This window comes from Apis mellifera, linkage group LG10 (genome assembly GCF_003254395.2).
Source record: "Apis mellifera strain DH4 linkage group LG10, Amel_HAv3.1, whole genome shotgun sequence".
Classification (NCBI taxonomy): domain Eukaryota; kingdom Metazoa; phylum Arthropoda; class Insecta; order Hymenoptera; family Apidae; genus Apis; species Apis mellifera.
The window spans coordinates 3,459,062-3,481,503 of record NC_037647.1 but is presented as its reverse complement, the minus strand read 5'-3'; the positions used below and the strand labels follow the sequence as shown (position 1 = coordinate 3,481,503).

Below are 22,442 nucleotides of genomic sequence, written 5' to 3'. Positions count from 1 at the left end.
AATATATTTTTGCAATTTAAATAAATCTAATTTAATATTTAATTTAATATAACTTAAATAATAGTTTATCAATTGTTTTAGTGCAAAACATTTGCATTTCAAGCAAACAAATTAGATATTTCAAAATCAAATTCGAATATTTTTTTTACAACTTAATCTTTCATTAGTATGAAAAATTTAAATTGAGTAAACGGGAATATAAAAAAATAAATCAAATTGTTAAGAACAATTAATTATCGTTACCTTAATTATAGTAATTTTAATCTTATTCTTCGATTGATCAGATGTATTGAATCAATCAAATATTGAATCAAACTTTGATTATTGATTTGATATTTGAATGTTATTTATCTTGAACAAAACTATATAAATTTCAAATATTCTTTTTGAGAATTTGATCGTTTCATCCAACAACAATCCGATGTAACACGTCCTCCACCGTACTTTCGCGTTCGTCTTCGTCTTGTGGCCTCCTACATTCATCCTCATCCATCTGACCGCTCTCGCTTTAGCTCGGTCCGGTTTCGTCGAGTCGCCTCGGAATCACGTTGTTTTTTCCCTCCTCCTCTTTTTGTCCCGTTGTCCCTTCGCTTCTACAAGCGTGCCTCCGCTCGCGCACCGGTTGTAATTTATAAATGGCCATCGTGATGCACGTTGGAGAGAGAAAGATGGTAGAACGGTACCGTTTCGATAGACCGTTTCACTTTCGAAGCGGTTCGTAGCAACGCGGTTATAAGAGCACGATAAAACATGCGGTTGTATACAATGGAGCTTCATTTACATATCCGAACTTTATTTTTTGGCACGAAATTTTTGTCAATATTCGATTGAATTGACTATAACTCAGTTTTATTTGAATAGCATCTTCAATCTTGTATGTATTTCGTGTGTCATGCCGAGGATCTTATTCTTCTGACATTATAATTTATAATCGGGAATAGTAACTTTATTTATATAATTTAATCTAATAAATTTTACCAAATTAAAAATTCTCTTTGTTGTACATTTTTCGATCGATAATGTAATCTTTTATTATCAAAATTTCGTGCCAATGTTTAACAAATAGTAGGAGTTGTTTCAACTTTTTCCTTAGAATCATTAATTTAACGATTTAATTGATTTAATTGATTTCCAATCGTCGTAACAGGATGCTATGAACGAAAACAAAGAAGTATCGCGATAATGAGGCGAGAATAGAATAATCTAATAATAGGATAGCTTTAGGATTTGTAAAGTTTTTTTTTTATCAAATTTCACGTATTTCGCATTATCGAATTTATTATTTGAGTCAAGAAAATTTATCGGCCTGTCACTTATAGTTAAAAATTTTGTTAATAATGCATAATTGTGAGGCTATATGAATTATCCCCCGGGGATGGGTTCGTATAAATGGAGTATATTTTTCGTGAGTCGTATATATAAGAATTCCAAGAAGGCGTTAGCCCGCGAGTTATTTCCTCTGAAATTTATTTGTCATTGTTCGAGGCCTTGCTATGACTTACAACAAGGGGAATACGCATCTGCATTTTTTTCTCAATGCCCCCTCCGGTTTGTGGTAGGTACAAAGAGAATCGGTTCCAGGGAGAAAGTGTCGCAACGACAATACTACGCGTCCAAGCGTGAATAGAGTAAGGAAATAAGATGCATAGTAGAAGGCGGTCCAAGTCGTGTGGAAGTGGAAATTTTGACGAATTGTTTCTTAAAATATTCTTCCACGAAGATAAAAGTGTCTTATGAACATATTAATGGCCACTTAAATACGTATACACACGGGTCGTTTGAAATTTGATGGCAGACGTAATAAAATTGTAAGCTTTCTTATAGTCTTCATTGTGATAAATATTCAGACGCGAGAAATCTAAATGGAATATTCGTTTCTCGAATGAATTAATTCATTAGGAGATATTAATATTAATTTGAAGAGTTTTATTCGTTTTATTCTTCTTTATTTATTTATCTTTTTTTTTAAGAGAAGAGAAGAAAGGAAATTAAATTCATTTTTGAAGAAAAGCTGGCAAGATTCATTTTGGTTAGAATTGTTATTAATAATCTCGATTATCCAGTTATTGATTGACCTATTTAACACATTTTTTCTGCAGGAAATGAAGATTTTTTTAAAACGAAGTTTTAATATGAACTGTTAATTATTGGCAGAAAGCCAATATTAGAAGAATATTAATTAATGGAACATTTTTTTTTTCTATTTTTCCGTCAAAACATTTTCAAATCCATTTGGATCACCGTTATCCGTCGCGTTATCGAAAATTTTAGACATTCGTAATGGGGATAAAAATCAAAGTATTGAAAAATAAAATTTCATTACGCATTCAAACGTATTATAACTTAAAAATACTTATTCAACGGCGTAATTGATACTTACTAAAGAATTCCTAAGAGATTCAAAGATTCGACGATTCCTCCGTTCAAAACAACCCTTCGAAGAGGTTGTCAAACCTCTTTATACCCTCTGTATCGCGTGCTCTGTCCGAAGAATTCTTCGCGATTATCTTAGGAGTTGTTGGAGAGAGGAAAAAGGAAGGATGGCACGAGGCAATCGAGACTCTGAGAAAAACGTTAGATGGTTGGAAGATAAACGGGCCCAGAGCTGACCTTTTCTCGTCTCAGCATTGTAAAACGCGCGATGCCACACCACAGTCTTTCGCGTGCAAGGGAACATCCTCTCTTCTTTTTTCTTTTTTTCTTTTTTCCTCTCCCTCTTTCCAAAGTTCGTCATTGCACGGAGAGAGAAACGATCCGCGCACGGGTCATCGATCCTTTCTCATTCTTTCTTCCTTTTTTCCTCCCCCCTCCTCTCTCTCTCTCCGTGTCGCATTGTTACGCGGTGACCCATTGCCGCGGACCCATAGATATATTCCGGGGCCATTAAAGTTCCTTTCTCTCGCTTGACCCACCATTATCGAGCCGCATAAATATAACGATGCAACCGTGTTGAACGAGAACGGTTCCCTTGATCCGGTATAAAACTCGTCTCGAAACGAAAATTCTGAAAATTAACGAACGGGAACAGGAAACGTAGCGGAACTTGAGGTACCACTGTGTATGTGTGTGTGTGTGTGGAATTTTTCTTCGAATTTACACCGGAAGAAACGGCAGCGAAATGCAATAAAGTTGGGATACGGTTAGGGGAATGTGGCGAAAAAAAGGATGGCGGAGGCGAGAGGAAGTTTAGAGTTTACTCGCGAGAGTTAGCCGTTGATTATGGCTGTTACGGTAGCCTTCGTGATAAAATATTCCAGGGGAAACCGAGGGACTGCATTGTTGGCGCCACTTAATGAGTCCTCGTGGTTTCTTTCTCCCTTCCCCCTCTTTTTTTTCCCCTCCTCCCTACCTCTCTTTTTTATTAAGACTAATATGGTGACCGTAATCGTAAAAAAGCTAGTTTTCAACTGGAGGAGGGGGGAGGGGGAACGATGAAGGGATTGGTCGATTGCACGAAAAGGAGAGAGAAATATCCCTCTGGTCTGCCCATTTCGCGTTTCCGTGGCCGATAATTAGCGATTTTTCGACGGGAAATGAAAAACAAACATAAAGCACTCGCGTTTCAACAACGCTCTCTGGCGAAATAACCGGGAAATTGAGAGAGGATCCACCGGTGGAGGGAACGATCGTTTTGCCTCTGGTTTCATCGCCTCGGACAACGGAATTTCGGATGGAATTTAGAGACCATGGATGGTTACGCGTGTATTTCTGACGTCGATGCAACATATTCGCAAAGGGAATCGATCGAAATACGATTGAATATTTCGATTTTGAAGAACTTGAACTTTGAAGATGGAACTTATATAATATGGCTATAATTAATTTGAAGAGGATAAAACAAATAAAAGATAATAGATTAATTTAATCTAATTAGAAAAAATAGAAACAGTAATAAATCATAATTATTACATCGGTGAGAGTGTAGTGATCATGTTTTTTTCCACCGCAATAAAAATCATAATCATAAAGTAAAGAATAAAATTGTCACGTGTATATTTGAAGTTAGATATTAAAACTGATAAAGTTGATTTATATCTCATATATATAATAATCTACGGATCTATTATTTAATAATTGTCATTAAATAAATATCATTAATTCAATTACGCGTTATATTTAATAAAATTTAATTTTTCGTATTTGAAATAATTTAGATATGGAATGATCCGAATGATCTGCATTCTTGATTCTTGTATTATAAAAATTATAAATTTTTCGCGTTCGTTTAAAATTGAAAGGGAACTGGAATGCTTTTTTTTTTCATTTACATGGCTCGAAATGAAAAGTTATTTCAAATGAAATACTGATTACGGTTCTCGGTATTGAGTGTTGTAACATTTAATGAGATAGTAAATCTCGAGTGAAGGTGTTTTCCTGTGAGGATAGAAAAATGATAGTACCATGTATATGATGCATTAGAGAACTATTCATTTGAAAGTTTCAACATTCTCCCGTAAGGTTTTTTGAATTATTATCCTCGTGATAATTAATTATTTATTAATTTATTTTAGACCACATATGGTATTATTGAATTAGGTTACTTAATATTAGTATTCAATTTTAATTTGTATTTTAGTATACGTTAGTATATTATTACTTAATCAATAATGAAAACACAAATTGAATACATAATTGAATTATAATCGATATGAAATAAATAAAATAATCATTTTAAATAAAAATCAATAGAAATTAAAGTATCTTAATTAAAAATATCACAGATCGTTTATTATTTAACAAAATGTTGAGACTCAAGAAAGAAAAAATTGTTTCAGTAAATGGAAATTATTTTTAAAAATTAATCATTTTAACAACGATAATAATCTCAATTACTCGATCGCATTAAGAAATTACTCTTAATTAAATTGCAAGAGAATTATAAAGTAAGAATAAATTACACGAATCCATCCAAAGCGGATCAGAGGAAAGCGGACGAGGCCGAAGAAAAGGGAAAAAAGAGTGGGAAGACATCGATCCTCTCGAGAACAAAGACAGAGAACGATAATTTTCGTGTGATTAAGCATGGACCACTTAACGAGTCGGTCGATTGACAGGGACACGTTTTTAATTACGATTTCTGATATCCATAATCGATATTTCGCGTGGAAGAAGGGGGATGGAACGTGGAGGAATGTTCAATTCGCGCGTACCAAACATTAATCAAGCAACCGGAACGTCGAAACAAACGGGAAGAGAAACGGTGTGGAACAGAGATACAAAATGAAATGGAAATAGGGACAATAATGGTGGCGCGTTTCGTTCGAATAAGTCGTCGAATAGAAATAATTTTCACTTTATGCGGACAACGGAGAATGATCGATCGCGCTTGCCGGTGGATGGAAAGTCAAGTGTGTTCACACTTGGTATCTTATCGAGCGAAGGAGAGAAAGAGTAGGTGTGCATCGCGACGAGATAATTCTTAATCAGCGATCAAGGCTCGAGGTAGAATTACGAGCGTGTTTTCGTCGACGGATGGTCTTTTATTAAGCTGATGTTTGTGTGAAATTTCTTTGAAGTTCGAGTTTGATCATCTGTTTTTATCGATTAAAAGTAGAGAATGAGGTTTTAGAAGATTTAAGATTGGCTCAAGGCAGGATTATTTTGTGTCAATATGAGAGCAAATGTTAAAAATAATTTTTAATTTTTAATAGTATAAAAATATTGAAAACATCTGTCATCGAGTATTTTTAATCTTTATAAATTTAAATAATAATATTGAACAGTAAAGTAATACAAATTATTAGTGGTTTAGACAAGTTCTTTTTTTTAGTAGGTTTTCTATACAATTCGAGATTAAATCATTCCAAGATTAAAAAGAGAATCTAATGAAATTTTATAATTACTTTTTTCCTTTCATTTTTAATAATAATTCATTCGATCAAAAGATGACAGTTGCTTCAATTTTTATTTTTTGTATGAATAAATTTCACAAAATTATTTTCAACATTTGTAATTATATAACATTCGTAACTACAGTTTAATCTCACGATCGTAGGTGTTTTATCTCACGACACGTTCTCTTTTCTCGCTTGTGTCTTACATTTAAAGTATACTGATCCCTATATATCATCGTTCTCTGTAATCTTTCTCGAGGAATTTTATTCTAACCGCGAGATTTCGATAACACGAGAGATTGAATAACACATTTGAATTATTTAAACTACGCAAAAGGTGATACGGAAAGAGAAAGAGAAAGAGAAAGAGAGAGATTTCGCGCTAACGCGTTTATCATGAATATTGTTCCTGTTTTTGTATTGTTATTAACGGCACGAAATATCGAGTGGTATGCGATGTATATACAAGTTGGGCGTGTGAAAATTTGTTATTTTTGCTGAAAGCATTGCGCCCACCGTTTGCACGAATCGTATAGAAAGCTCCATTTGCGAGTATCTAGTGGCTATTAGCGAGCAGCTTTGAACGATACAGATTTATGCTTTATACACATAAATAACAGTTTTTGTCTATTTTATTTTGTTCTATCCCGTGAGTGAAAATTTTTTTTCTTTTTTAAATTTCAATTCAATTCGTTCTACATACCGTGTTGATATATTTCTCGCAGTAAAATTTGAGAAAGATAATAAAAAAGAAGATTATGGAAGAAGAGTAAGAAAATTTTATAAAGATGGAATACAGAAGAATATATTAAAAAAATAATTTAACATAAACGCGACATTAAATTCTTAAAAATCTCATTTTTATTTCCTACAAATTCAATCCACTTATCGCAATTCAAGATTCTCCATCTAAAAATCTCCAATCTTCATCCCCTCACCTCCATTCCTTCAAATCTCGAGGTACTTCATTACCATACCCCCGACTGCACCTATTTCTCGAGAACACTGAAGCGTCTTTCCGACACGAAGACTCTCGTCACCGAATGTTGCAACATTGTCAGCGAATAACAGAGAGCGTCAAACGAACCTGACGACGCCTTTGTGCACCCACCAAGCACGCGACTCCATTTGACTCTTGTTCGCATTTCGTGACTATTAAGTTTCCAAAAGTTTCAATGCGCTTCCTCTTCCTCTCTCTCTCTCTCTTTCTCTCTTCCAGCTCGAGTAAATGCACGAAAGAAGAGAAAGAGAAAGTGTATCGCGACGACAATGACGATGATACATATTCCTTCACGCGTGTCACTGTTGGATTACACGCAGTTACGCAGTCGTGGAATCGATTGCACGCGTTTTGTCCGCGCCACACACGGAGGGATCCTCTTTGTGAGGCTTCTCTAACGAGCCGAAGGATTCGGTGACGTCACTAGACCGCCCGTAGGATTAACTAGCTAAATACTTCACCGTGAATTAAGCCCGACGCCCACCCACGGCTCGTCGTCGTCGTCGTCGTGCAAGGGCTACGCCGAGTTACTTTACTAAAATAACAGCTGGCTGTGTTATTTAATCACGAGCTTGAGGGACTATCCGGGAAGAAGAGTATAGAGCCTCTTTGTCTTATGATTCTTGGATCGGCTTTTGAGGTGGAGGTGATTGCACGTGCACGTGGTCGGGGTTAATATTTTGTTTATGAATATTCGAAGGATTTCCGATGTTAGAATTTTTTTATGAGATTTGAATCATTTCATTGAAGTCGAGGTAAAAAAAATTCCATTCTTTAATTAATTGTTGTTAGTTAGTGTATTTTGTGTGATTGAAATTAATTTTAAAAGAATATAGGATTAGATGTTGAATTGGATTGGGAATGTATTTATATATTTCGTGTATAATGTAATGATTTTATTACATTTTTGCATTGAATTTAAAAAACGTGCAGTTAATCAGGGGAATTGAATCCTTAAACACAGGATGTATAGTACAAGTACAAGAAAAGAAGAAAAAGAGGGGAAAAAACCAATGAAACAAATGAATAAAAAATTCTTCATTTAGATTAAGTAGAGGTAACAAATCCATTTACCAGCAAAGCAAAACCATCTTGTTCAGCGGCAATAAAAATGTTTCAAACTTCTTCTCCATCAGTCGCTACTTAACAAACATTATAAACACGTGGAACAACGATTCTCTTTATTGCTTCACAAATAATACTGTAATAAAATTCTAATAATGATATGTATACTGCTATTTTTGTTAATTTTATTTAATCGTAATTTTTCAAGTAACTTGTTCGAAGAAAAGTGTTTTTCATGTTACAAATCTATCGATATTTTATATTGTTAGTAAAATAGTAGTAAATATTTAATGTTCATTGATCCAAAATCTCTATTTACAAATTTTCATACTTCATTTACTTCGTATTTTTATAATTAAAGGTGGTTTAATTTTTATTATCTACAAATATAATATATTAGAACAAAAATAAACTATCGTATCCATTTAAAAGTACAAACGTTGCAGCTTTCTCGTATCTTAAAAACGCATTTCAAATTACGCATCTCGTTTCACGATAGCAGTGCGTTCTCCAGACAAACAAATTACGATGAAACATTCCTAGATGTTTCTACAATTCTTTTATTTTCTCCTTCTTCTTCTTCTTCTTCTTTTTTTTTCCTCCTCATCTTCCAAAGAGAAGACGTCTCGAAGACGTCTTGGAAGAGCGGAACACCGATGGACCCCTCCTCGAGGAAAAATCGTTATCGTAGAAATAGGCTTTAATTAAAATATTCCGACCAGATGACGTCTCCTCGCGCATTCTCCTCCATCCCTTCTGCTTCTTCTGCTGCGTTTGTTCGAAACGCACTGTTCTAGGGTTCGTTGAACTTTTTCCACTCGCCCGTGGAAAAGTCGTCGTTGAGAAACGATATTACATTTTTCCAAAGCAATTTTCCGATGCCAGTTGCGGACCTCTCTTCCGCAAAGATGGTGGATAGTTGCCATTAAGTTTGATGAATATCTCGACAGGAGGAGAGGAGAGGAGAAATCTCTCGTGAATATTTTCTTAGAGAATTAAGTCGTCTGGGTCGGTTGATTAACTCGAATTGAGTGGACGACATTGGTCGAGTGTCTTACTTTCGTAATTCTTTCTCCCCCCCCTCCGTTGCTCTTTTCCTCCGTGGATAAATTGATGGGCCGTTTCGAATATTAATAAATAATGATAGCCACAAGTGTGTAATATTGGTAAATAGATCGATGAATATTTTAATTGGAATTTTTTTTTTTTTTTGCATATCAAAGATCGCGGTTAATCTAGTAGTTGTTGAATTAATAATGGATATTATGCAGATACCGATTTTTTATTCGACAGATATTCGTAGATTGAGATAAATGTTATCGTGATTATCCGGTTAAGGAAATTGCACGGTTGATAGATAATCCATCTTCTCAGATCAGGGAAATTAATACATTTTATCTGTTATATGCTGTACGATAAATCTTTGTTCCATCATAGAACGTGTGATGATTTCATTACAGCGTTAATGGAGCGTATTATCTTGTAATAAGAAGAGATAATCGCTTAAATACTAACGCTTTTTCAAATACTAATTTGACAAAGATGGACATCCCATTGTTTACAAAAACATGTCAAGAATGCTACCAACTATTAAAAGACGGCTCGTTGAATACACAAATTCGAGAACTATAGAACAAGAAACGGCAACAAAGGGTTTGAAAAATTTCCACAAAGGATTACCAAAATTTATATTCAACACAATTCTCGTCAACCGATATAGCCTTTAATACGCCCATTATGCCTCGAGCCATTATTCACGAACACAATCGTTTAAAAAAAAACGTAGGAATTCCTATCGCAACCTCTTGACAATAGATCACGAATCATAAACGACGAATCGAAAAATACGTGTTCACAATGTTGTGCGTGGATCCTCCGAAACCGAGATGTGTTCCGCGCGACGAATGTAAAATTAATTATCCCCTTAATCGTGCGGGAGACCGCGTGCGTGAGATTCAGGTCCGGTTAATTTGAATGCTCGTCAAAGTGACGCGATGCGGTCTCGTTGGATGACGCATGCGTGAACGCGCACGTACACTCATGAATAAAAAGGAGACGAAGAAAAAGACGAAAGAAAGAGAGAGAGAGAGAGGAAGAGAACAATCGTGTGTCCCTCTCTCCCTGGAAAGGAAGAGGAAAAAAGGGGGCGAAGAGATAGGGGATAGATAAAAAGGGGATAGGAGGGGGAGGGTCATGGGTTTTGTGAAAACCTGTTTTGGGTTTCTGCCAGCAACCTGCCGCGTGCACCTGTACGGACAAAGAGAGTTTCGAGGGGGAGAGGTTTGTCCGGCTTTTCAACGACCACCTCGGGCCTTTTCCTTCGCGATGGTCCCCCGAGCCCGGGCCGACGTTTGTATACCGGGTGTACCCTCTCCACTGGAGGGGTACAATTTGGCCAAGTGTGGGTAACTTCCGAATCAGGTCCACCTAACCAACCTGTCGGTTGGTCGTCGCCGCAATTATACGAGCGACGATAAATTATATCGTTGCTTCTCCCTTTCTCTCCTGTTATTAACATTTCTGCCGCGCTTCTCCGTATCTGGAAACGGCGCCACGCTTGGAGATGTATGCATCACGTTGTGCACAGTTATCTTACGGAAATCGGGATTTACCGTTTCCACGTTATGGTGTATAGTCGAGACGTTTGTATCTCTCGTTAACGGTTGGCCAAGGTTTGGGTTAATATAGAGATAGAGCTGTTTTTTTTTTAATAATTGTAGCAACGTGAATATGATGCGATTGGATCCTTTTAAAGATTTAAGTCTGAAAGAAGAATTATTGGAATTTTCTTTTTCAGATTAATTCGATGACTTAATTCTTTTTTGTTATTAATTAAAAGGTAAGATATTAAACTATGGAATGATTTAACTGTCTTGATAATTCGAATTAAAATAAGTTTATATTTTCAGTGAGGGGAAAAGAAACGGATAAAATTGTAATTCTTCCAAAGAAGTTAAAGAAGTTTAATCATGTGACAACACAAATTTAAAGTCGAGTTACTTGTTGGCTTTGAAACTTGGAGGGAGGAAATTCGTCTTTTCGAATAAAGCACCTTTGTATCGTTCTTTTTTTTTTTTCCATGGTACGTATAGACGTGTATAGACGCGAACGAGTTTTGGTCGTTTCGACGTCAGACGCGAGATTTATTTGGTGAAATGGAGCAGAAAGGGCCGGGCTTTTCTTCTGTCTCGGTTGCTTCGAAATATATTCAGGACTTGTGGAAATTCTATTCATGTCACGTGCTGTTTCTCTAATGCAGTCAAAAGTCGGAAATATAAAATTCTTTGTGTATGTGTATATATATAGTTTCTCAGGATATTATTGCTTCTACCAAACCAACACATACACACCCTCAGATCTTTCTCATTTCATTTTGATTTATATTGCCCTCATGAATGCAAGTGATCACGTCTTCGAATGGAGCATCGTTAGCGCTCCAACATTTTTGCATTGTAAGTAATATCCTAGAATTTCAAATGATCAATTTAAAATGAAGATCACAGGGTGAAATAACGATTTAAATAAATACAACAAAATAACTTTAAAATTCGATACACTTTCATTATATCATATTCTTGTTGATCTATACTTTGTCTATTTATTTTTTTAAAAAAAATTTGCTGAAAATTCTTCACTTTCGTTATACAAGATTAATCTTCAATTCTCGAAAAATAAATAATTTACTTTCTAAGTAACTTCATTTTACATAACATCGTTATATATTTCTCGATTTCAAAAAACAAGAAAACACTCGTCCAATTAATATCTTTCTCAAATAGAAAATCAAAACAATCGAGAAACAGACGAGTTTAATTGTTATTCGAGTTCCGTGAAAACTAATTTGCCTATCTTCCAAAACGGTGGTGGCTACCTACAGTTGCAATTACACTCTCAAGTGGATCGTAGAAAATTAACGTTCGTTCACCGTAGTGATTAACGTTCCCGTTGTAATTGGAACATCGTTTGACAATAGTTTGGATAACTGGTGTTCGCAATCAACCGGCTGCGTGAAGATTCTTTTGACCAAATGGAGCGTGGATAAACGTAGTTTTCCCATCGTAGTAATCCTATTGTGATGAAGCTAACCGCAAACGCTGTTAAAACGATTTCGAATCGATTTCGAAGATTCTTTGCCATTAATAGAAACGCTAATCTGTGGAGTCGTAATCCTTTAAATTGGAAAGATATTGCGAACACGAGATTCTCTCGTTATTTTTCAAAAAGGAATTGAATCAGATGATTTATAATCTTCTAGATTTTTCATCGTTTATTGTTTTACTCGAAACAATTGTTATATTAATAACAAACCCTTTCTCCAAATCCTAAAAAACAGTTAGGAGAAATAAATTTGTATCCAAAAACTTTATTCATAACTACTCTCAATGCTAAAATTAATAAATTCTTGGTAATAACTCTCATCTGAATTTGACAAAATTAATTCCATCAAATTAACTTCTATCTAAAATTAAATCACAATTACATCCATATTCACATATTAATATATAAATAAGTAATATATAAAAAAATAATAAGATTTAACCATCGAGTCACATTAAAGGCAGACAATTCTACGATTAAACGCGAAATCGAAATAACGTCAACCACTTTACACCCCGTCCATCAATCTTTCTATGTCCAGCGACCTTGTCTACCCCGACTTCTCCCCATTGAATCCTCCTATCGTCCCGACACGGTACGATAATGTCGAACGATTATAAGACGTCTATATTTGTTGTTCGAGGGATGCCTCGAAGCCAGATAGATCCATCCACCTTGCCCGGTAATGGGACTTCACGCAGGGCTCGTTGTTAAAGCGACAGGTCACCCGTGACACCCCTCTCGGTTATGCTCCCGTCCCCTTCCACTTCCGTTAGCTTCGTTTTCGCGTGAACTGGATTAAAACGAACTGGCTCTGCTGGCCTCTGTCCGCGGCGAACCATCCATGGGAATCGGAATAACGGGGCCTCGAGCCAAAGGATAGATCAATGGGGAATGCTAGATCACGATAACGAGCTGGCCAAGCCTGAACTTTTGTTTGTAATCGTTTTTCACCAGGTGTGCCTCTGTGTGTGCATGTGTGTAAGTTGGTCAGCGAATCGTTAAAATTGTTTGTTACTCCGTGAAATTCGAAACGTACGTTTAATTTTTTATTTTGTTTGCGATCTTCTGGATCCTCGTCGACACTGTTGTTTAAATATTTAGGTGGAAAGATATTATTTTTAAAATTTAGTATATGGTTCTGGTGTTCCTTATTCGATAATTAATTGTGAATTTTCTTTAGCATGGAAATATTTTTATTATACTTTGTATATGTTTAGGATGTTTTATCTATCTTCAAAAATCCATGAATACTTTGTAGATTTAATTGTTTTTTGTAATTGTTAATTGTTTTTTATAATTGTACTTTGTAGAAATAATTATCATTGAAATTTTTATGTGAAATTATCGTGTAATTCTCACGTTTGGTTTTCTTCACGGTTCTGAATCTGTTTAGATATATCTGTTTAAATGATGACGTTTGATGTTTAAGATTATCGCGATTCAGCACGAATACCTGATAGTTAGACTCCGTTAGGATTCATATTTAACACTTTAAGTGATACAGTGGCATATCACACCATTTCTGTTTCGTGGAATATATCACTGATATATCACATTTATTTTTTATCTTTTATAAAAAAATTTAGTAATCGTTATAAATTATTTTGTTTTATTATACTTTTTAAATATATATTTATACATGTATAAAATACCAAAAGAAAAGATCCAGGGAGTTTTTCATAATTTTGAAAATATTAATCTTTTTAATATTATTTTATTAATTCTTTTATTTGAGCTTTAAAATTCGAAGCTATATCATATGGAAGAAAGAACGACGTCAACAATAAACGTGCTAACTCTTTTACATTTACAAGTGCGATATCTCGCGATGCAATGTCGTTTATGTGACGCTTTGGGAGCAGGTATCTTGTGTATAACGTTCATACGACATTGTAAGCGAGATATGTAAATATATATGTCGCGTGTCTTCCCATTGAGATGCAGAATATGTGTCTGCCATAGATTCTGGTAAAACTCAGTTCGCAAAATATCTCGTGTAAATATAGGATATTTTACAGGTATTTTTAAAGTGTAATATTTTTTAGTTATTTTTGTTACGTGACACGATTTACATTTGTAGAATTTTAAAAAGATAGATAGACGTTTAACAAACAAATCCTGTATATTTTCAAATTATTAGCATTTGATTCTGATATTTACAAGTTTACAAATCACGTAATTTCTTTATTTAACTCGTTTTGGAAGTAAACCTAAGTATCACACTCCTTCTAGAGATTCCTCACACATCGATTATAATATTATATTGAGAACTTGTAAATTTTCACTTTGCATTTTAGAAAAATATTAATTTCAACGAATAATTTATTACACGTTTCGTTCCACTTTTATTTAAATTATCTAATATCACGTGTTGAACAATCAAATATATCTCATTTATCTTATTTATCCAACATAACAATACATACTCATAAATCATCATAAATACGAAGAATATATATATATATATATATATACGACCTATGATGACTTTTTCAGACAATCTCTCCTCTTCGTATTTAAATCGTATGGTTAATATCATTGCATCGACTTCCCAACCTGGTCGTGCCACTGTCTGAAGATCTATTTAAATTCTAAGTAGAATCTGCGATCTTCGTGGCCCCTCCATACTCTCTCTACGCTCTTCCCCCGAGATACTAAGATAACCAGGGGGAGAAAAAAAAGAAGATAAGAGCCGGGGAGGAAGGACTTTTAAATCAGGATCGTTTATTAGCAGGGAACCGGTAATAAACGGTTCCACCGGTTATCTGATGAAAAGCCTGGAAATAGAAGTTTTTCTCGTTTCGACCGGCCGAAGAGGGAAGGGAAAAAAAAAAGAGGGAAGGAAACGAAGGAAGAAGGAAATCACGTTGAATTCGCTCCGTTTTTCTTCTCTGTTCGCGCACCACTGAACGTATATATATATATATATATATATATAGATAAAAAGCTGCCTGTTTATTGCCTGTTGAGATACGCGAGGGGAGAAGAGAGACATCTTATCATACAAGAGAGATGCTTGGTCGGTGCATTTGGTCAGGATAATTAAAGTACACGGCGAGATTACCACTCGAGCTGGTAAATGTCACCGGTTGCACATTGTTGTTCAGGGACAAGTGGCCGATCTTCTTTCTCTGTTTCTCTTATTCAATATGTATACATCTCTCTTTATCCACAATCGTCGTAATCGACGTGACGTGTCTTCATTCATGCAGAATCCAGAACGACGATCGATCTCTCGACATGAGCGAGGCGCGTGGAACTTTCTCTCTCTCTCTCTCTCGTGGATCAGTCACGCGCGATAGGATTCATGGAATTTGCACGGGTTACTCGCTCAGATTCTGCGATAGAAATCCGATGGAAATAACGGCACTGCTTTTTCCATCGATCCAAGTTCTTCCTTTTTCCCGCCTTTCATTTCTTTTACCTTTGCCCTGTTCCTACTCGTGTTCTTCTCTCTCTCTCTCTCTTTTCTATTTCTTTCATAGAGAGAATGGTTTAACGGTTGCGCGTGTTGTTGGCTTTTCACGATCGTTTCGAGAATTTCACGAAATAATGAGCTTACTCACGATTTCCGTGGCTAAATATTTTTCGAGATTTTAATGGGAGAGATATTGTTTCTTTGGGGATTATTCGGGGATTTTTGAAGGGTGGAATCGAATCGGCATTTTGTTTGGAATTATTGGATCGAGAGGAAATTAAACATAGGTATTTGGAATTAATGATAATTGTTTCAATTATTTCTTTATTGTTAAAATTGAGGTAAGCATTTTCGTGCTCGTTTGATCATTTAAAAATGATATTTGGTCAAATAAAATGACATTTTTTTTTTCTTTTTAGGAATAATGGAGTTTGAACAATTTTATAAAAAGTGTATTTGGTACCCTATACATAAGTCGATATCTTGGAAGTTCTTTGTGAATTTGTTAGCGAAGTATTACGAGATATAGTTAAAGCAGTTTGATGGCAAGGTAACGGTTCTAGGTAATGTGTATAATGCGGCGAAGGAAGAGTGGAATAAAAAAGGGAATTAAAGAGCGAAATGTGAAAGTAACGTGATGATCGAAGCGTGGAAGAGCTGTAATCTCGAAGAGTATGTTTTATTTTATTATTACGTTCTTTACAATAGAAATTAATATCAGAGGCAGAGACACACATATCTTATAAATCATAAAATAGGTTTAGAAGATAAAATGGAATTATAATTTTGACGAATAATTTAGTTAAAATAAAAGTTGAGTAAGTACGCGTTTAAGATACATCTCATGAATACTCTGTTTTATTTATATAGAATTTAATGCAATATCGCGTGTACTTGCGGAATAATTCGAATTACATTTCTTGTTTAATCTGAAATGTACATCGTTTAGGTAAAAGGGTTATCGATTATTCATGTATCAAATACAGAATTATGTATGGAATAATAATAAATACGAAGTACTCTACTGATTCCGTGATACGATAGCAATACGGCAATGTTCGGTAAGTGTGATTTTTCATAAATAAAATATATTATAATGAATTTATATACAGGTATTTATAAAATTAATTATTATTCTTTTATGATAATACTACGTCATAAATTCCATCGTTAAAAAAGATAATATATTATATAATCTAGAATATTTTAAGCGTTATAGAAGAATACATCAAAAGTTAAATTAAATAAAATTTAAAAAAGTACATCATTTAAAGCTCCAAAAAAAAGAAAATAACTGCCAGAAAACGGAAGCAATATTCATATCTCCAAATTATCTCGAAAACGTGGCCAAACGTAGAATTCTTTTTCGTACCGCAGCATGGCTCTATATTTCCACCCTCTCCATTTTTCACCTCTTTCTTCCCTCTTCTCCTTTTTTTCTCTTCTTTTTTTTTTTTCCTCCCCTCCCCCAAAGCGATATCGAGCGCATCGGGTTGCAACGGAGGTTTCGTGACGTCCAATAAATATTTATCCTTTGCCCGGGGCTATTACCGGCAAATATTTGGTCGCATTTACGGCGCCAACAGCGACAAATAATACCGGGGGCTCTTCCCTACCGCGCTGTATGAACCTATGTACCTATAAACGGACTCAGCCGAGCGAATAATTTATTACTGGTACCGGGCAGCGAGATTTGCATAAAACAGGGGTTTTCGCGCGTCCGCGAATCGATCGAAAATTGCGACGTTCGCTCTCTGGCCCACCACGTGGGCCACCCCTTTCCGTGCCATCCACATCCGTCCCTGTGCGTGTGCCTCCTGTAAACGTATCTCGTGATCTCTTCAAAGTATCTATCCTCGTGAAAAGATGCAAGGAGGATTTTATCCGGATCTTTTCTTCTTTCTCTCCCTCTCTCTCTCTCTAGGATAAGAATGGAACGAGTGTTTCTTTTTCTTTTCTTTTTTTTTCTTTGTTTTTCCTGGAACGGGATAGATAGAATTGCGTAGAATTGTTTCGAAAGAGGATAGTTCTTTTTTCTTCGTGTTCTCTTGCTTATCCTATTGTTTTATTGGAGGACAGGATTGGGATTTCTCATTGAATTGGTCACGTTATTGATTCTTTGTAACGATTTGAAATTATATTTCTTAATTGAATTTCTTTCCAAAGTTTCGTTTCTTTTTTTTTAAATATAATTTTAAAATGGCACAGGATAGAATTTTTAATTATAAAATGTTTAAAAATTCTATCTATTTTGTTATAATAAAAGGAAAAGTTTGCATTCGAAAAGATGTTGAAACTTTGGAGATTGATTTCATTTTCTCAAAGAGTCGTCGACGAAAGAAATTGTATTTTTGTCATAAACTATTTATATTTTAAAGAAAAGAAGAAAATTTCATTCCGGTAAATCGAATTATTCCAATTAAATTCTTCCCTTATACCGATTCATGTTACGGAAATCTTAAAAGTGCTCTTTATAAAAAGGAAGGCCGCTAATTTTGTTAAGAAGTTTGTAGATAATTCAACGACGTAGTAATAGACGTCGAATTCTTTTATTTCGTTCGATCAAAGCATCTGTAACAGATTCGAGCTAGTAGTAGTAGTAACTTTCACGAGCAACTATTCCGTGTGTAAGAATCTCCGGATTTAATCTTATTGAAAAGGTTGTAACAGATTCGTGTTACCGAACTTGTTTGTAGAATCCCGTTTCGAATGGTAGTATTGTACGAGTTGGCTGATAAAAGTTGGCCTCGAAGGAAGGAAGAATCGCAAATCCAATATCTTACTCACTCTCTGATCCTATCGAGAAGTTTTTATTTTATCGAAGTTTTGAGCGTCAGGGTTTTTCATTTTTTATTTCTATAATTTATCGGTCGTTACTTTATACGTTGGATCAAAATCTGCGTGATTAATCAGTCACAGAGATAAAGAAGGTAGGAAAGTTTTCGAATTTATGTCGTCCCTCCTCAGCTTCATCCTTTGTTATCATTATTCCAACGATCTCCTCGGTTGAACGGACAGATCTAAATTACTTAAATTATTTTTCTTCAAAACAACCAGTTCCAGATAAAATAAACTTTGGTCCATCTTTCGTGGAGATCCTGTGTCACATAATGTACACAGTGTTTAGCTAAAAGGAATAACAAATATTATTTTGTGGGGAAGTTTAATTTAAAATTAGATACGTAAATATTGTGACAATGAATGCAAGAGAAAGAATATAATTCTTAATACTAAATAACTTTTGGTAATTTTATTAATTTTTAATGTAAGATATATCTTGTGATTTGTACTTGTGACATACAATACTTTTAATATTTCTTGATTAATTAAACAAGAAATAAATAATTAATTAATTCTTTCAAGGAGATTCAGAAAAATTTAAGGATAGTTAAACAATTTTCATATCGTAAACGTTACATTAAATTTTTATTAAATTAAAATTAAACTATGGAAGTTCAAAATTTCATAGTATTACTATTAATATGAAAATTAACTTAAAATTAAACTACTAACGTGTTATTATATCATAAAAATCAATCTACATTTTCTCTATTATAATTAACCAACACAACAGTTAATTAAATTAAAATTAACACCCATAGAATTTTCAAATCACAAGGTATATCACGTAGATTTAAATTACTTTTTAACACGCTTCTTGTATTATTCCCTGTTAAAATTAACCAACCATCATACATTATTACTCAAGATTAAAAGTTGCACGAATTTCCAAGTCGTAAGACACGTTACAAGAAACTTTAAATCATCTTCCAACACGCTCCTCCAAAGCCTCAAAATCCAACCATTCAACCCGCCGCTCAGGGATCAAAAACAAGCATCCCCATTTATCAAAAGCCTTCTATCATCAAGTTCCACAAATTTCTTCCTGCAGTTCCAACCTGGCATTCAAACCTGTACTCTTACCACATCCCCTCGGAAGCCCGATAAATCTTTCTCGTCCAAATCGATATCGCGGAAAAATCAATATTCAGAAGGGGGATGGTTGTAAGTCTCTCTCCTAAGCCGAGGCAGAAATTTAAAGCCTATCCTGTTTTCAACAACGCGTTTCAACCCCATTGAAATACTCGATGTAATATCATTAAAATCCCTTTCCAGACCATTGTGCGGGGGGAGGGGAAAAATTCGATTAGCGGATCGGTCGAAATGGAATTCGTGAGCCTCTGGACGGCCATCGGTCGCACCTCCTCCTCCTTCCACCCCTAATTTCGTTTAATATCGAGCACTGCGGATGAAACCGCAACTTGTATTCCGTACATCGCTCGCAATGGGCCTCGCGATTGGCCCCGCGCACACCCTATCTACGCGATTAATAAATTAACGTCGACAAGCCAGTCGAACGAGTTTCGCAATTATCGAAAATCCAACGGGCGCGAAAGCAGCTTGCAATCGCTTCGATGATTAAGCTCACACACCTGGAACGTTGTAAACGAATTATTTCGTCATTTTCCTCCCATTGTTTCTTCCTTCTGATTTTCTCTCTCTTTTTTTTTTTTTTTTTTTCGTTCTGGAAGCGATTATCGGACGGGAAATTTTTGATCCTTTGATCGTTTTATGTTGCTTCTGTCGCGATTCGATTCTCTTTTTATTATTAATTATTATCGTGACAATTTTTTTTATTCTTTTGTTTCCGATCGATTGATTTTTTAATACTTTGTTCTTTTTTGTTAATTTTTTTTACTGTCTTTTTAAAAGAGTTGTTGCAATTGAAATATTTGTTCTTCAGCAAAAATATATATTTTTGTGTAATTATGAGAATAAGGAAGAATAATATATTATTTAATATAATAGTAATATCTTAGAAAATACAATCTTGTAGAATATGAGTCAACTTTTAATCAAATTTATCTGGAAAGCTTTTTGTTCGATACAAATTATCGTGTAAATTGATACAAAATTTCAGAAATATGATAAGAAAATTCGAAAAATTTTATTTATCTGGTGCAATGAGATGCAACAAGTGGGGTGAAAGTTTCATAAAAAGGAATAGTTGAAAGTTTGAAAGTCCTGTGTTTCATGGACATCAGGTTTTTGAGTAGTTTGAAAGCTCGAACGTGTAGTGTGTTAGAAAGTTGATGGTATTCAAAGTGCATTTCAGTTTACGGATTTAACCCTTTCGCTGCGGCCGATTTTAGCGCAATATGCGCGTGACAGACTGCAGACAGCAGTTTATCGGTCGATGTTACAGGTGGCGAAACTTTTTACTAGTGTAAAATGTGTCGAAATTGTCGATGCAATGGATGGTCTTTGAAAACTTTTAAGCTTTATATGCGATAGAGCCATTTTTTTTGAACTGTATTACATTACTTGCGGAGGATTAATAATTTTCAAAATTTATTAACACGTGAAAATACAGTCGAATTTAAGAAGTTCGAATTATTATAGCCAAGTTTAAAAGAGGGCTTAATATTTCAAAATTGGAGAACTTAATATTTCAAACTTTCAAATACTAAAATTAGGGAGGAGATATTTGGAGAAGTTCTAATGTTTTATTATAAAGTTTGAAAGTAGGTCTAGATTTGAAGAGGATCTAATACTTTAAAATATTAGGAGAATCATTGTATTTCAAAATTTCTCCACTGTTAAAATATATTCAAATCTTTACTATTAACAGAGATTTTTGAATAATAATAATTCGTTAAGAATTAGAAAAAAAAGAGCATGTTTTCTACGATTCGAAAAATTTTCATTGGTCAAGGGTTAAAGTTGGTTATCTCAGCTATGATTTCTCGGACTAAGTGTATTCTTAAATAGGTGTGGCGAGGAATGTGAGGGCACCTGTGAGAATTTCTTTCCAGAATTTTGCATACGCCCTGCTCGCATAGTTTCTGCATGAGGCAATAGTGCGTGCAACGTGATTCCCTGATACCTGATATTCTCGAGAATTTATATTATCCCATATCTCATTTGCAAGTAAGAAAATACCTTACTCCCCATCCTAATTAACATTTAAACCTTGTTTTATTTATCAGTGGAATTAAGTTGAATCGAAGGTATTAACACGGGTTATTACCCCTAATTTTTCGACGAATAAGAAACGTTATTTATATCGTAAAAACTGAATTACGCTATAAAACTTAATAAACCACGGTAAAACATGTAAATAGAATATTTTCATTTTATGTTCAATTATTGTCATAAATCATTTTGCCCTCGAGGAAATTTAACTCTTGAGGAAAGATGACATGTAGAGATATTTTATGATATATTGTTTTATTTGTAGAGAAGGAAGAATTTTATTTCATTAAGGAAAATGAAATTAAAATTTAATTCTAAATTTAAGGGATGATTATGTATTCTTCCTCATTTCAATATAAAATGATTTATAATTCAAATGTACAATTGTTCTTTGAATTTAAATTGTATTGTATCCTTTCTCTGGATATTTTTTAAATATTAGCTACATAAAAATATAATAAATGAAAGATGACTTTGGTGTTTCTCGATGGAAACCAAAAATATTAAAAATTCACAGTAAATATTTGATATACAACACAAATTTTTTAATCCTTTTTTTTTTCTTTTTATCGAGTTTTATCCGTGTTAATACATTTATTTTTTTCAAAAATAAAATATTCCGTTTTAAAATTTATAAAGATAAAAAGAAATGTATTTAAAAATGCATTTTTATTTAACGTGCCAAACACGACTTAAAAATATCGTAAAGGAAAATTCAACTTTTTAAATTTTAATATATTAAATTCCCCTTCCAAACCTCGAATCGCGTTAAAATATAAAACTATCCAAAATAAAATATCCTCCAACAAGCTTCGTTTCATTGATATTTATCTTATTCATTACCATGTTATCGATACGAGGAAAATAGGAAACCAAAAAAATATAAACTCGAACAACAACGACAAACAGTTTCTTGCGATGCATTTCTATGAAATATTTCTCTCAAGTAACCGGTCATAACCATAACGCAAAAAGTGGTAAGAGCTCGGAGTAAATCTTTCTAGAAGCTAGAAAAGAGTTTAAGAGTTCCTATTCTGCCGGACGATTT

The 22,442-nt window shown here is 34.3% G+C and overlaps 1 protein-coding gene and 1 long non-coding RNA gene across 5 annotated transcripts in view; both read left to right on the top strand.

Annotated features, from left to right (window-relative positions):
• The window catches only part of LOC409849 (immunoglobulin-like and fibronectin type III domain containing 12), a 177,873-nt gene that overhangs the window by 2,566 nt on the left and 152,865 nt on the right, over window positions 1-22,442 (top strand). The window lies entirely within an intron of this gene.
• The window catches only part of LOC100576417, a 44,741-nt gene continuing 36,783 nt past the window's right edge, over window positions 14,485-22,442 (top strand). For all 3 annotated transcript variants that reach the window (XR_003305503.1, XR_003305502.1, XR_003305501.1), the window contains exon 1: window positions 14,485-16,479. This is a non-coding gene — a long non-coding RNA (uncharacterized LOC100576417). The remainder of the gene's footprint in view (window positions 16,480-22,442) is intronic.